General features: G+C 38.0%; 1 long non-coding RNA gene across 1 annotated transcript in view; it reads left to right on the top strand.

Annotated features, from left to right (window-relative positions):
- The first annotated feature begins 10,862 nt into the window (after positions 1 to 10,862).
- LOC119411790 overlaps positions 10,863 to 12,696 on the top strand; it is a 10,166-nt gene continuing 8,332 nt past the window's right edge. Inside the window, exon 1 of the long non-coding RNA XR_005186911.1 lies at positions 10,863 to 10,896. This is a non-coding gene — a long non-coding RNA (uncharacterized LOC119411790). The remainder of the gene's footprint in view (positions 10,897 to 12,696) is intronic.

Here is a 12,696-nt window from a genome sequence, read left to right as displayed (position 1 = left end):
TTAGAAATCATTCCAAACACAATTCTGACATTAATCTCAATCACCATTACACACTCTGTTATTCTTGTGATCATCCTTTCTGAGAACCCGTGGAAAGTCTCCCATCCAAAGAAATTACAGCATAAATCAATCTGTGATGAACTGTTCATTACTGGATTTTTCTGCAGCTGTGCTCTCTCTGCAATTTATTTGATTTCTTGACCTCTCCCTCGTATTTGATTTAGATTAATATGATAGCTCGATGCTAAAATAAAAGGAAGGATGTAGCCAGTCCACAGGGCTTATCAGAGAGCATCTATGTAGTGGTGCATGCTTGAGTTAAAACTGGTTTTCCCTGCATCTTTATAAATGAGTGGATGAAGATGAGCCTTATCAACAAGGATGTGTCCTCTTATCAGTTAATCACGTAGAGCAGCTCTAAGAGACTTAAGAGACCTCGGGCATTGTTTGCTGTAAACAAAACAGCTGATGCCCTCCAATGTTGCAGAATTAAATGGTGTGATGTTATGCATCTTGACATGGTGTGTAAGTAAATATAGTGCTGGTTGTCATATCGTTCAAGAGGACTTTACTGATGAAGTTAGGACAATAAACTCCAAATGGAGCTGACATGGAATCAAAAATTAAAATAAAATAATATCTATATAACAAAGACATGGATGTAGGAATATAGGGATACAGGGAGGAATGATTATTGAAAAAAGAAACAAGTGATTTAATTAGACAGATGAGAAACAGCAGCATCAGGAACAATGGGCACTAACGGCAAAAGTATAACTGAAATATCCAACAATTTCAGTCAGGTCGTCTGGACAGTTTTCTTTTTTTTTTTGGTTTTGAACCAGTTTGACATGACTGTCGACAAGGAAGAGGGCCGGCATGAGAGGAGGGGGCGTGACAAAGAGACCATTTTAGCACAAACATAATTTGTTTGTTCCACTTTGGATTAAGTTGTTTGGGGGAAGAATCAGTTGTGTTGTATGTTTCCTTGACTGATGAAGCCTTCTGGATGGAAGGTGAAACGTTTCAGGAAAAAAAAAAAAACTGTCCAGATGACCTGACTGAAAATTGTTTGATTGTATACTTAGATTATTGAGCATGGACTTTTTTGGGGGGGTATAACTGAAATACATCTACCACAGGTAAAACAAACAAGCAAACAAACAAAAAAAAAAAAGAAGCTAAATATTTAAGAACAAATCAACAGATAACAAGAAAATAACTTTAAAACTAACATAAAATCTTGACTTTAAGAGTTTGGAAGTTTTATGAACGATGAATGTCATACCTGTTGCAGATAGCTTTATGAACAATCTCCATTTAGAGCAGTCCTTCTCAAATAGTGGGGCGTGCCCCCCTGGGGGGGGGGGGGCTGGGGCAATGCTGGGGGGGGGGGCATGTGACCCTAGAAAACATGCTTTTTTACCACAGGGAGTCTCCTTTTTTTTCCCCACCATTCTCATTTTGGCATGCATGCCTAATAATAACGTTATGAACAAATATGGCTGCCTTGTCGTTTTGGGAGCCATGCATGAACCGTGTCTCTCCCCTCTGCTGCCGACACGATAAATAAACTCCGACCGTCACCTCCTCCGTCCTCCGCTGCTGTTTTTATGTCCATGCGCTCTGGACGTCACTCACAGCGCACGTGCAACAAAGAGTAAACTCAAGCGAGAGCGACACCTGCCCCCTCTTTCCTCTTTTACGTTGACAAAATGTTTTAGTTTTATCGATGAGTTTGTCAAAGCGCAATTTATAGAAGTAATGTTTAATAAATGTTAGGACTCTGTTCTTTGCTAACAAAATAAATTCACCTCCTCAGTTAAGCTGCTGTTTTTTGATGCACTGGACGCTCGTCACCCACAGCTCGCATGCGACAAAGAGTAAACTCAAAGCGAGAGGGTTACCTGCCCCTCTTTCTTCTTTCATGTTGACAATTTTTCTTTAGTTTTATCGATGAGTGCGCACATTGATCCTGACTTCCACATTTTGATTTTAAAAAAAACAGCATACATTGTTTTATTTTATTATTTGTTCGTTTTTTTTCTGGTCAAAGTGTTTTATATAACACTCCTGAGTTAAAATGTTGCTGATCAATTTGAATTTCTTATTATTTATTGGTTATATTTTATTTTATTTTTCAGTATCAAATGGTCAAAAATGTTTAGTTTAATTTTTTTTGTTTGTTTGTTTTCTCAGTCAAATTGATGCACTTGAAGTTGTTTCTGTTACAGACTAAAAATCAATGTTAATAAAGTTATTATTCGTTGTAAGTTAATCTATATTCTTTTATTTTTCATTAATGTTAATAAGGACACAATGTTAGGCAGAGGTGTACTTATAACAATTTTATAGACATACTATTTACTATTTAGTCATGACAGAGAGTTGGGGGTGGGGGGGGCATAACAGAAAATAATTGAGAAACACTGATTTAGAGAAACAGTTGCCAGATTGACAAGCTACCGGCTGGTCAGAGTTGGCCCAAGATCCAAACGTATTGTTCCTACCATATTTCTTTTATTTTGCATATTGAAAACTGTAGACTCCAGAGTGGAGTGTCAAGGTGTTGAAGAAGAGTCCTGGTGTGTGCAAATGGTTGCCTACATGAACGTAAAAATTGTGAACAACAATGTTTTTGCTCTTTTAAAATAGCATGACATGACTCGCATGACATTTTCTAGACTTGAGTTGTTGACCCAGCACGCACTAGTCATTAACTCGTCAGTCCAATCAGAATCCAACTGTTTCTCCCAACTTAACTGAGTTATCTGTAACAGGTAAAATTTTGTTTAAAAAAAAAAAAAATAAAAAAATTCTGAACTTTAAGAATATTATGATTTTCCAACTGATTACACACTTCAACAAAAGCCAAAACTGTATTTCTGTTGTGCAAATAATCTCACGTGAACCTCGATACTTGGAGTACTCCTGAGGCATATATTACCCGAACCATCTGCAATTAGCTCATATTCCATTTTTAAATCTAGTATGTTATTTAAAGCTCCAGCTGACACACGAGGAACCAGAATTCTGAGTATGAGCATGTGATGTGGTATCGCTTTGCAGATACACCTCCTATGGGACAGGGGGAGTGCACACCGTGTTATCTTGTGGGTAATTCAAGTTACATCGGTGGATACAAGATGTTCAGCAAAAGGGGAAAGTGTAAAAAATAAAAAAGAGGAGTCCATTGACACTGATAGAACATGATATCCTAGACACTAGGATATTGTGCTAATATCCCCTCACAATGGCGCATTGTTTTATTTATTCAGAGTGTAATAGACATGCTAATTTGTTATCTTTGTGAGGTATGAATGTGAGTCTGATTAGTCTGCCACCACACAGAATGTGCGCGTGGATCGCTGAGTAGATGGAAAGTCATAAAAGGCATTTCCTGCTGTAACCTCCGTGGCATTTGTAGGCCAGCACTCAAGATATCTTACTTACAGATCTTCTTTCACGGAGCTTTAAAGGGTCGTCATCCGGTGTAACATTTACATTTTAACGTTCAAAAATTAATCAAAATATCAGTTTAGCTGTAATTTATTCTGAACGCAGCAGTGCAAACCTACAGTGAGAAGATGAAACTGTGTACTGCTCTTCGTCGAGGCTCTGACCTGCTGCTGCTCTGCCTGGTAAAAAGGTACAAGTAAACATAATTAGGCTGCGTTTGTCCGTCCTTCTCTGGCTCTGTTTGCTTGCTTAAGTTGCCTTGTGCCGGGGATGTGCCGGTGGTCCCACAGCTTCAGCCATGACGATGCACAGCGCTGAGTGTAATTAGCAGGCGAGTGTGCACAGCTCCCCACAGTGTTCTGCCCTCGTGCTGCAGGAACAACCTCCTCACAGCCAGGTGTCAGTTGTGCTTTCTGCACCGTTTTCTTTCACCATATACTACCCTGCAACTGCAACAAAAGCCTACCGCATGCAACATGGGTTAGTAAAATGTATCCAACCTCTAAAATGTACATTTTACATGTAGTTATTGTGAAGATCAATTTAGTGCTTGTCATTTTAGACTATTTTTGTGATGATTATTTTAAGGCTTTGTTGATTTTATTTAACTTTTTTTTTTTTACTATTATGGATAATACTTTCTGTTTCAGAAAACAAAAAGAAAATAATAGAGTAAATAATTCAAAACATGTCTTCCAGTCCGAGGACATCATCTGTCCAGCTTATGGATTTTCCTGTTTTTTTTTTTTTTTTAGATTCAGGAAAGGAATGGCACATTTTCAACTACAAATGCATTTTTATTATTTTTTTACTCAGTTGCTCAGGTTCAAATAGGTAATGAGAAAATTACATGTACGTTAAAAAGTCATAGTTTTTATCATAAGTACAATTTACTACTTATAAACAAAGTCATTTGTATTAAAACATTGTCATTTTGAGACTGTAAATAGTCATATCTCTGACCAAAGTTAACATAAAATCTGATAAAGGCAGAATGAAGAAGTTTTTCAGATGAAAGATGAAACGCTTCTCCAATTTTTTGTTTGTTTTTGTTTTTTGAACATCCAGAGGACCTGACTTAACTTTTTTAGATTTTTCTAACTGGATTACTGAGCATGCATCAGGATAAAGGCAAACTTATTTTTAACACATTTCTTCCCACCGTCAAACTTAAAGTTGCCGTAAGTTGCAGTCTTAGTTGGCTGAGTTATCAAAAGGAAAATGAACATGATTCTGATGAATAAGGTTATATTATAGTATATAGTCAATAGTTTTATTGAAAACAGTATTTTTCAGACTATAAGGTGCATTATTAATGAACGGGTCTGCTTTCATACATTAAGGCACACCGGATCATAATGCACATTAAGTGAAACAAACAGTCAGATAAGTTAAACTTTATTAGCTCATTCAAAATAACCACATAAAATTGGTTCAAGGTCAGTAAGTACAACCAGAATTAATACATAAGGCACACCAGATTATAAGGCTCACTGTCGGTTTTTGAGAAAATCAAAACATTTTTAAGTGTGCCTTATAGTGCGAAAAATATGGTAAATAAAATCATTAAAACCTTAAAATAAAAAAAAATAAATGTCTTAAATGACAAGTGCTGTTATTTGTATGTACTACATTTCTGCAAAGTCAAAAATCTAACTGAGATTTAACATTTAGAATTTAAATATTTCAACACTCCATGATGGGCAGGACAAATTTTCACTCGTTATTGATCTAATAATCTAATTTATATGAAATTGAACTGTTTTGTTTTTGTTTATTTTTAATAAAGCTTCATTTTAAGAAACTAGGACAACTGCAAATAGAATTGACTGCATATTTCTTATGATTGCTTTTTGCCAATTTATTTTAAATCAAGCTTTTCTTCAGTCAGCAATACTTTTCAGTGTTGTACATTTTTCGTTTAGTCTAATACGATGACTTTGTTTTAAGTGCTCTGACAGTCATAATGTACATTTTGACAGACAAGATGCGGTTTTGTGCTGACATACAGTACTTATCATCTGCATAGGTTCTGTCACTGACAGCACAACTGACAGTGCCATGTGGAACGATGTACCGTATTTTACAGCGTATAAGTCGCTCCGGATTCTAAGTCACATCAGTCAAAAAAAGCATCATGAAGAGGGAAAAAACATTTATGAGTCGCTTCGGCTTATAAGTCGCATTTATTATGCATTTATTTAATGGTCATAACCACTTCATTTTGCCTTGGTGGTGCAGCTCCATCCATCCATCCATCCATCCATCCATCCATCCATCCATCCATCCATCCATTCATCCATCCATCCATCCATTCACCCATCGCGGCCGGAGCTGCTAGTTCTCCAGCGTTCCTCCGCCTGCACCAGCTGAAAGAAGCGAGTGCACATGGGAGAACTCGTTGTTGCGGTTCTTCAAAATTTAAAGTGTCAGTCAAAAATTGCATTATGAATATGGAAAAAAAAAACATATATGTCGCTTTGGTATTTAAGTAGCAGGACTGACAAATCTATGCAAAAAAAACGTGACGTGGAAAATACGGTAATTAAAGCGTTTACAGACAGAAAAATGTTGGCAGCAAAAAGATTTGCTGCAGCTGTTCCTGAGCCTGACTGTTAACACGATGCCCTGCTGGTTAAAGAGTGACTTGTTGGCTGACTGAGCTTCTCTAGCCTGAAGTTCTGATAAGGACATTTTATGCTGCTGGAAGAGAAATGCATCAACTTTTCAAAGTTTATGACAGTTGCATTATTTAGTTTGTTTTATGGCCATTCTTTGTCAGCTTCTTTGCAGACGTGTTGTGTTCCACAGTCTGTAGGCAGAGAGCATGGTGGGAAAGAAGAGCTCGTGTTAAAGCCATTATGAGAAACATTCCCTAAATATGTACAACTACAAAATAACTAGGTAAAGCTCTGATAGAAATGAACAATTCTGAGCTATTTTAAATATTTATAGAAATTGCTTGAGCCTACGTTTTATATTTGTTAGTATTTATGCAAGTCACTTGGGTACAGGTTATTTATAAATAAATTATCATCTTTATGCCTTCAACTTCAGTCATTTTACTTTAAGCCTCATAAGAATGCAAATAAATCTTGCAAGCATGAAATAAACCAATTAAATAAACAGTTCCTGCAAAGACGCATTTAAATGTACGGTGATCCCCCAAATTACTGTCGTCGATTGGATTTGCTGTAAATATGCAGTGTGGCTTTACCTGGCATGTTCAGTTTCTGGTTTCATAAAGCAGTGTAAAGGTTCATTTGCTATTAAGTCTCGTGTCAAATTACTGTGCTGTAGTTAGTTTAAACTTGCTCTGGTCCTGACTGGCAAGGAGGGAAACAGAATTCTTGGGTCTAAGTTGAGTACAGAATATTCAGTGACCACATTGCTACCACTAACTTGCTAGTCCAACCAGACTGTAGTGGTGAAAAGAAAATACACTAATATATTTGAGTGTTAAATCTGTGGTTCATCATTTTATGGTTGCATCAGACAGAACGGAGCTACAAACTGTGCTATTTAGGAGATCATGATATCTGCAAGTTCATAAAAAATATTAAAGATATTACTTTTCTCTTTCGCTGATGTCTGCCTCGAGCACATGCAGGTGTGTGATACCCCTTGAACAGTTTGTGTTGAAAAGAAAGCTTTAAATTAAACTACAGCTGGCCAAAATGTGAAAGTATTGCAAATGTCTGTTTGGTTATATATCTATATTAATATATAACCACAATTTATAAAAAAAAAAAAAAAGAAGCCATTTCTAGAGATAAACTGCTACATGCTTTGCTGATGACATTGTAATTATATTTGTGTATTCTTAATTGTGATTTCCTGTCTATGACATAATCAGGTGCTCATGCTTGAGTCCAGATGCATATTTTTAATAACTGGGCTGCTCGTGGTGCTGCAAGAGTGGACACAGCTTGTTACACTCATACAGAAAAACATTTACAACAGGACTTCTAACATGAGCTCAGTGGTAGCCCACAAGCCTGCAACTCAGACACTTCACCAGCCCAAAGCAACATGTCTGATTGATCAAACAATAAATATAAATATACATTGGAAACAAATGTACATATTATGTATTTTAATCAGTATAATGACTGATCTAACAGAGAAAAGACTAGCACTGCTAAACTTCTTTACAGTCTAAAATGCAAACCTCAGGTGTTATATCGACTAGTTGGTATTGGTATTGGTAAGAGGGGATGGATAAAGAACCCATATGAGCAGGGACCTCGTAAGTAGGCTCATTGCGCTCCCCCAAAAGAAACTGAGCTTTATTCAAATCTTCGACTCCCTCGACTGAAGAACATGAGGTCTGAATTCAAAAAGCGTTCAATACAAAAAACATGAACATTCTGGAACATTGTGTTCTGAGTTTCTCAGAACTCATGAAGGGTTCCCCCAGAATTCTTTCTCTTTGACTGCTCAGAGACAGGCAATAGCCTAAATAGTGCAAGGAAGTCTCTAATTCAATGCCACAGGCTTCACACAGACCATTGTCATGAAGTCCCTCATCACCATTTTGTGACGGTTGAGCAGGTTGTGCCCAGTTAGGGTTCCAACTTGATACCTTAACTAGAAATGTAAAAACAGATCGGATTATTTTAGAGTCTTAAGACATACTTTAGAAACAATTTATTACAAGTCAACCACAAGTTATAAACAAACAAAAAATGTTCTCAATAGATAAGAAAAAAGCAATGCATGCTCTAGTAGTAAAATGGTTTTCTTCCAGTAGGAAGACGGTGTAGTTTATTTTACCTTGGGCAAAAAAGTGAACCTTCAGATCGCTGCAGCATACAATGCTTATTGATGTTTTATTGAAAAGGTATTAAACTCCAGTTCGTTGTCGTAACCAACTTAAGTGGGCAAATGCTCACATTTGATGGCGAATGGCACATAGGAGAGGCTTTTCACCATACAGGGCAGATGGCAGACTGTGTGTATGGCCTTGTGGGGTTGAGCGGTTTGCTGATTGCAGTGTGAATCAAGTGGACCATGATGGTGGTGGGGTTATGGTATGGACAGGTGTATGTTATGCATAACAAACACAGGGGCATTTTACTGATGGCATTTTGGATGCACATAGATACGGTGATGAGAACCCATTGTTGTGCCATTCAACCACGACCATCACCCCATGTTGCAGAACACCAATTACATGCTGTCAAAACTTACATCTGTGCCTTCGTGGTGTGATCAAACAGCACATTTTAGAGTGGCCTCTTATTGTGGGCAACCTGTGCAATAATCATGCTGTCTTATCATCAGCTCGACATGCCACACCTGTGGGGTGGATGGAGTCAGAGTCAGAGTTCCTTTATTTGTCATTCGCACCACGTGGTACATGTGGTGGAACGAAATTATGTAAACAGGGTCCCAGTTACATCCAACAACAAAATGTAAAATAAAACCAGTAATAAGATCTAAGATAAAACTAAGAAAAGCATTAACTAAAAATACGCTAAGCACTAGTAGCACAAAAACAATACGCTGAACAGCAGCCCGAACATGAGTCTGAGTGAGCAGATGAGTATGAATGAACACATCAGCATGAAGCAGATCAGCAGCATGATGTGATTTTTCACAGTGATTATTCTGGTTAGAGATTCATGAGTCTAACAGCATCAGGGTAGAAGCTGTTCCTCAGTGTAGTGGTTCTACACTTAATGCTCCGTAACCTCCTTCCTGAAGGGAGCGGGGCAAAAAGTGTGTGCTGGGTGAGTGGGGTCCTTCATGATGCAGGTGGCCCTCTTCATGCATCTGGAGGTGTAGATGTCTGTGATAGTGGGGAGGCTCTCTCCAACAGACTTCTGTGCAGCCTTCACCACTCTCTGCAAAGCTTTTCTTTCTGCAGCTGTGCAGCCTCCATGCCACACGTTGATGCTGGAGCACAGGATGCTCTCCACGGCACACCTGTAGAAGGAGGTGAGGACTGAGCTTCCCAAACCAGCTCGGTGCTCACTAACACAGATGTAAAAAAATTTGTGAACAGTATTTGGAAGAAATACTGTTAGATATAGAAACAGTATTTGGAGAAAAAGGCCTTTTGTGTACAAAGAAAAACCTTAGATCTTTGAATTCAGCTCATGAAGAATGGGAGCAAAACTAAAAGTGTTGCATTCATTCATTGATTTTTTTTCCAGTGTATATATTTTAGCTACATGTCAGTCATTTATTTTATGAGAAAAATTATTGCTTTGCACTTTTTATTGTGATAACAATAAAGAAATATCTAAACATAATTTATGTTTTGTCAAAGTTTATTTAAAAAAAATTCACAAATGAGAAGCCCATTTAAAATATTACTCAATTTGAAGTTATTGTCATCCTTGACTTCTGCTTCTGCTCTGGTAATACTCAAAAGGGAAATTTTCTCCTGGATCTCTTTGTGTTCGACTAGCCTCAGAAAGTAATTTGATTATTGATTAAAAAAAGATGAAAACAAACCACTTCGAGAGGCTGCCGGCAGTGTCAGAGGGCTGAAGGACACAATAATTCATATACTATGAGAAAAAAATTATAGTCCTTTCACTGTTCATGCAACCTAAAAAATATGTTATTGTAAAGAAATCATTAGAGGCAGTTATTTTACACCAAGCTTCTGTTTTCCGATGGTAATGTTTAAGACAATGCTTGCTGGGAACAGGCAATGAATTAGTCACGTCTCTGGTAGCAAGATTTAATATGATAAGAGTAGGTAATCATCCTCTGCAGATATATAATTCACTCTTAACAGGCTATCTGACTCTAAATTTAACCATGACAAATGATTGGATTTCTGAGTCATTTTACAGGCTGCTCACACTCTCCATCTCTCCCTTTCCCTCACTAACTTCCTTTAAAGTGTTGCTGCAAGTGGCCCAAATGTGTCACACCTAACAAGGCTTGCTGTAAATTTAGCTTGTCAATATGTGTCAGGCCTCATTCATCAGCTATAACTCTTCATCTCAGCTGTCCTTCGACTTTCACATTTCACCACCGAAAGGCTTGACTTGTCCCCGAGCCCGCGTAGTTCAATCCCACCCTGAGGTTCGCCGCTTCAAGGTTCAAAAGCAATGACAACCAGTGTCCTTGCTAAACCGAAGAGCAGCGAGGGAAACGGGTATGGATTGGGGGAGGTAGACAATGTAAACCAGCTGACTGGGAATCCCACAGCAGACTTTTCTGGCATGCAATGTCATGTGAGTGACACCTGAAGTTTTGACTGAATGGTTGAGAGTCTTACACCTGCATGTGATTGCCTGCTGATTGCCAACACACTAACATACAGTAATACATACTATTTTTAACACGTGTTTTGGAAACCATTATTATCAATGAAAGAAAATTGACCTGAAAGTGTGATGCACGTTTTTTCTTTTCCAGGATTTGAAACGTAACTCAGAGCCTATTGGTCCAGCTGGTCCCAATGGTACCAAAGTGAGTGATTCTGTCATACAGATCTGGCTCAACTTTATTTTTTGTTTTATACGTTTCTTCTAAATATAGTGCAATTTAAACTTTGGTAAAGCATTTGATCATCAGACACAAGAAGTGCTACAAGTATATACTACACTGTACTGTACTGTACTGCACTGCACTATACTACACTGTACTGTACTGTACTGTACTATACCATACTATACTATACTATACTATACTGTACTGTGCTGTGCTTTACTATACAATACAATTTATTTATTAACCTTTATTTAACCAGGCAAATCCCATTGAGATCACAGATCTCTTTTGCAAAGGAGGCCTGGGCCTGAAGGCAGCCTAACATGCATGCTTTTGGTCAGTGGAAGGAAACTGGAGTACCTGGAGAAAACCCACTCAAGCACGAGAAGAACATGCAAACCCCACACAGAAAGACCCCAGGTCCAACCAGGGATTGAGCCCAGGACCTTCTTGCTGTGAGGCAACAGTGCTAACCACTGAGCCGTCGTGCTGCCACACTAAAATATAGTACTATATTATACTATAATATACTATATAGTTTACTACACTATTATACTGTACTATACTGCACTTTACTGTACTATACTGTATTGTACTGTACTGTGATGTGCTCTTACTGCACTGTATTGTAGTGCACTGTGCTGTTACTGCACTGTACTGTACTATACTATACTATACTATACTACACTATACTATACTATACTATACTATGGAACAAACTAGAAGCCCCCTGCTAATTTCCTGAAATCAGCATTTCTGCACAAATGACTCATTCCATTTTAGTGTGTGCTGAATTCCAATACAAACACATTCCATTCTACTTAATGAGTTACTGATTAGGTGATCACCTGAACTAAATTTTATTCTGTGAGGAAAAGTTAAAAAAAAAACCAACTCTTTTTTTCATTTTTAACTTCTTACAATATGGCCATCTGGATGGCAAATGGTGCTAGTAGTGACTCAAAATTAATTGGAATAAAATAAATGATTAAAAACCTATTAAATAAATAAATAACTAATTTACCCCACTCTGGATCCTTGAGCAAGGCCCTTAACCCTCACCATTTGCTCCCCCAGGCGCCCTAGATGGCCACTCTCTGCTCCACTCAGTGCTATGGTTGCTCAGTGGTCTGTGGTTGCGTTGGGGAGGGCCACCAGCATAAAAACAATTGACAAGTCCTCATGCAACTTATAATAATAAAAAAACAATGAATAAATAATGTTATACAGTGATTTTTTAACTAAAAATAAATAAATACAGCAAGTCTTTTCCTACACACACGAATAAAGTGTGGTGATGTGAATTGTGTTGCTTCTCACCAAGAACAGCAGGCTGTTGTGAACTGCTCTGTGAGGGGGATGACGCAGGGGCAGAAGAAGACGGGACGCTTGGCGGGTCTGAAATGGCATTTTCTGCTGAATCTTCACAGGGCGGAACATATTCTGGATCAAAATAAAGTGACAAACAGAAACAGACCCAAAAAAGTTCAATCTGGTCCTCTGGACATTCAAAAAAACAAAAAATAAACCAAAGCAAAAAAATCTAGAAACGTTTCGTCTCTCATCCAAGAGACTTCCTCAGTCTGAGGTGCTGTTTTCAGCTCAGTCTCTTAAATAGTACCTTCTCTGGGTGGATCAACCAGTTTTGCTGCTGACAACCAAAACCAGCTGATCACATGCTCAAGAAGGACCATCAGCACACTGATGGCTTAGCCATCAGTGTGCTAATGACCCATTGTTAGGCTGATGGTCCTTCTTGAGCATGTGATCAGCTGGTTT

The sequence above is a fragment of the Nematolebias whitei genome, chromosome 1, assembly GCF_014905685.2.
Source record: "Nematolebias whitei isolate Nwh7 chromosome 1, NemWhi1, whole genome shotgun sequence".
NCBI lineage: Eukaryota > Metazoa > Chordata > Actinopteri > Cyprinodontiformes > Rivulidae > Nematolebias > Nematolebias whitei.
This window is presented reverse-complemented; position numbering and strand designations above follow the sequence as displayed.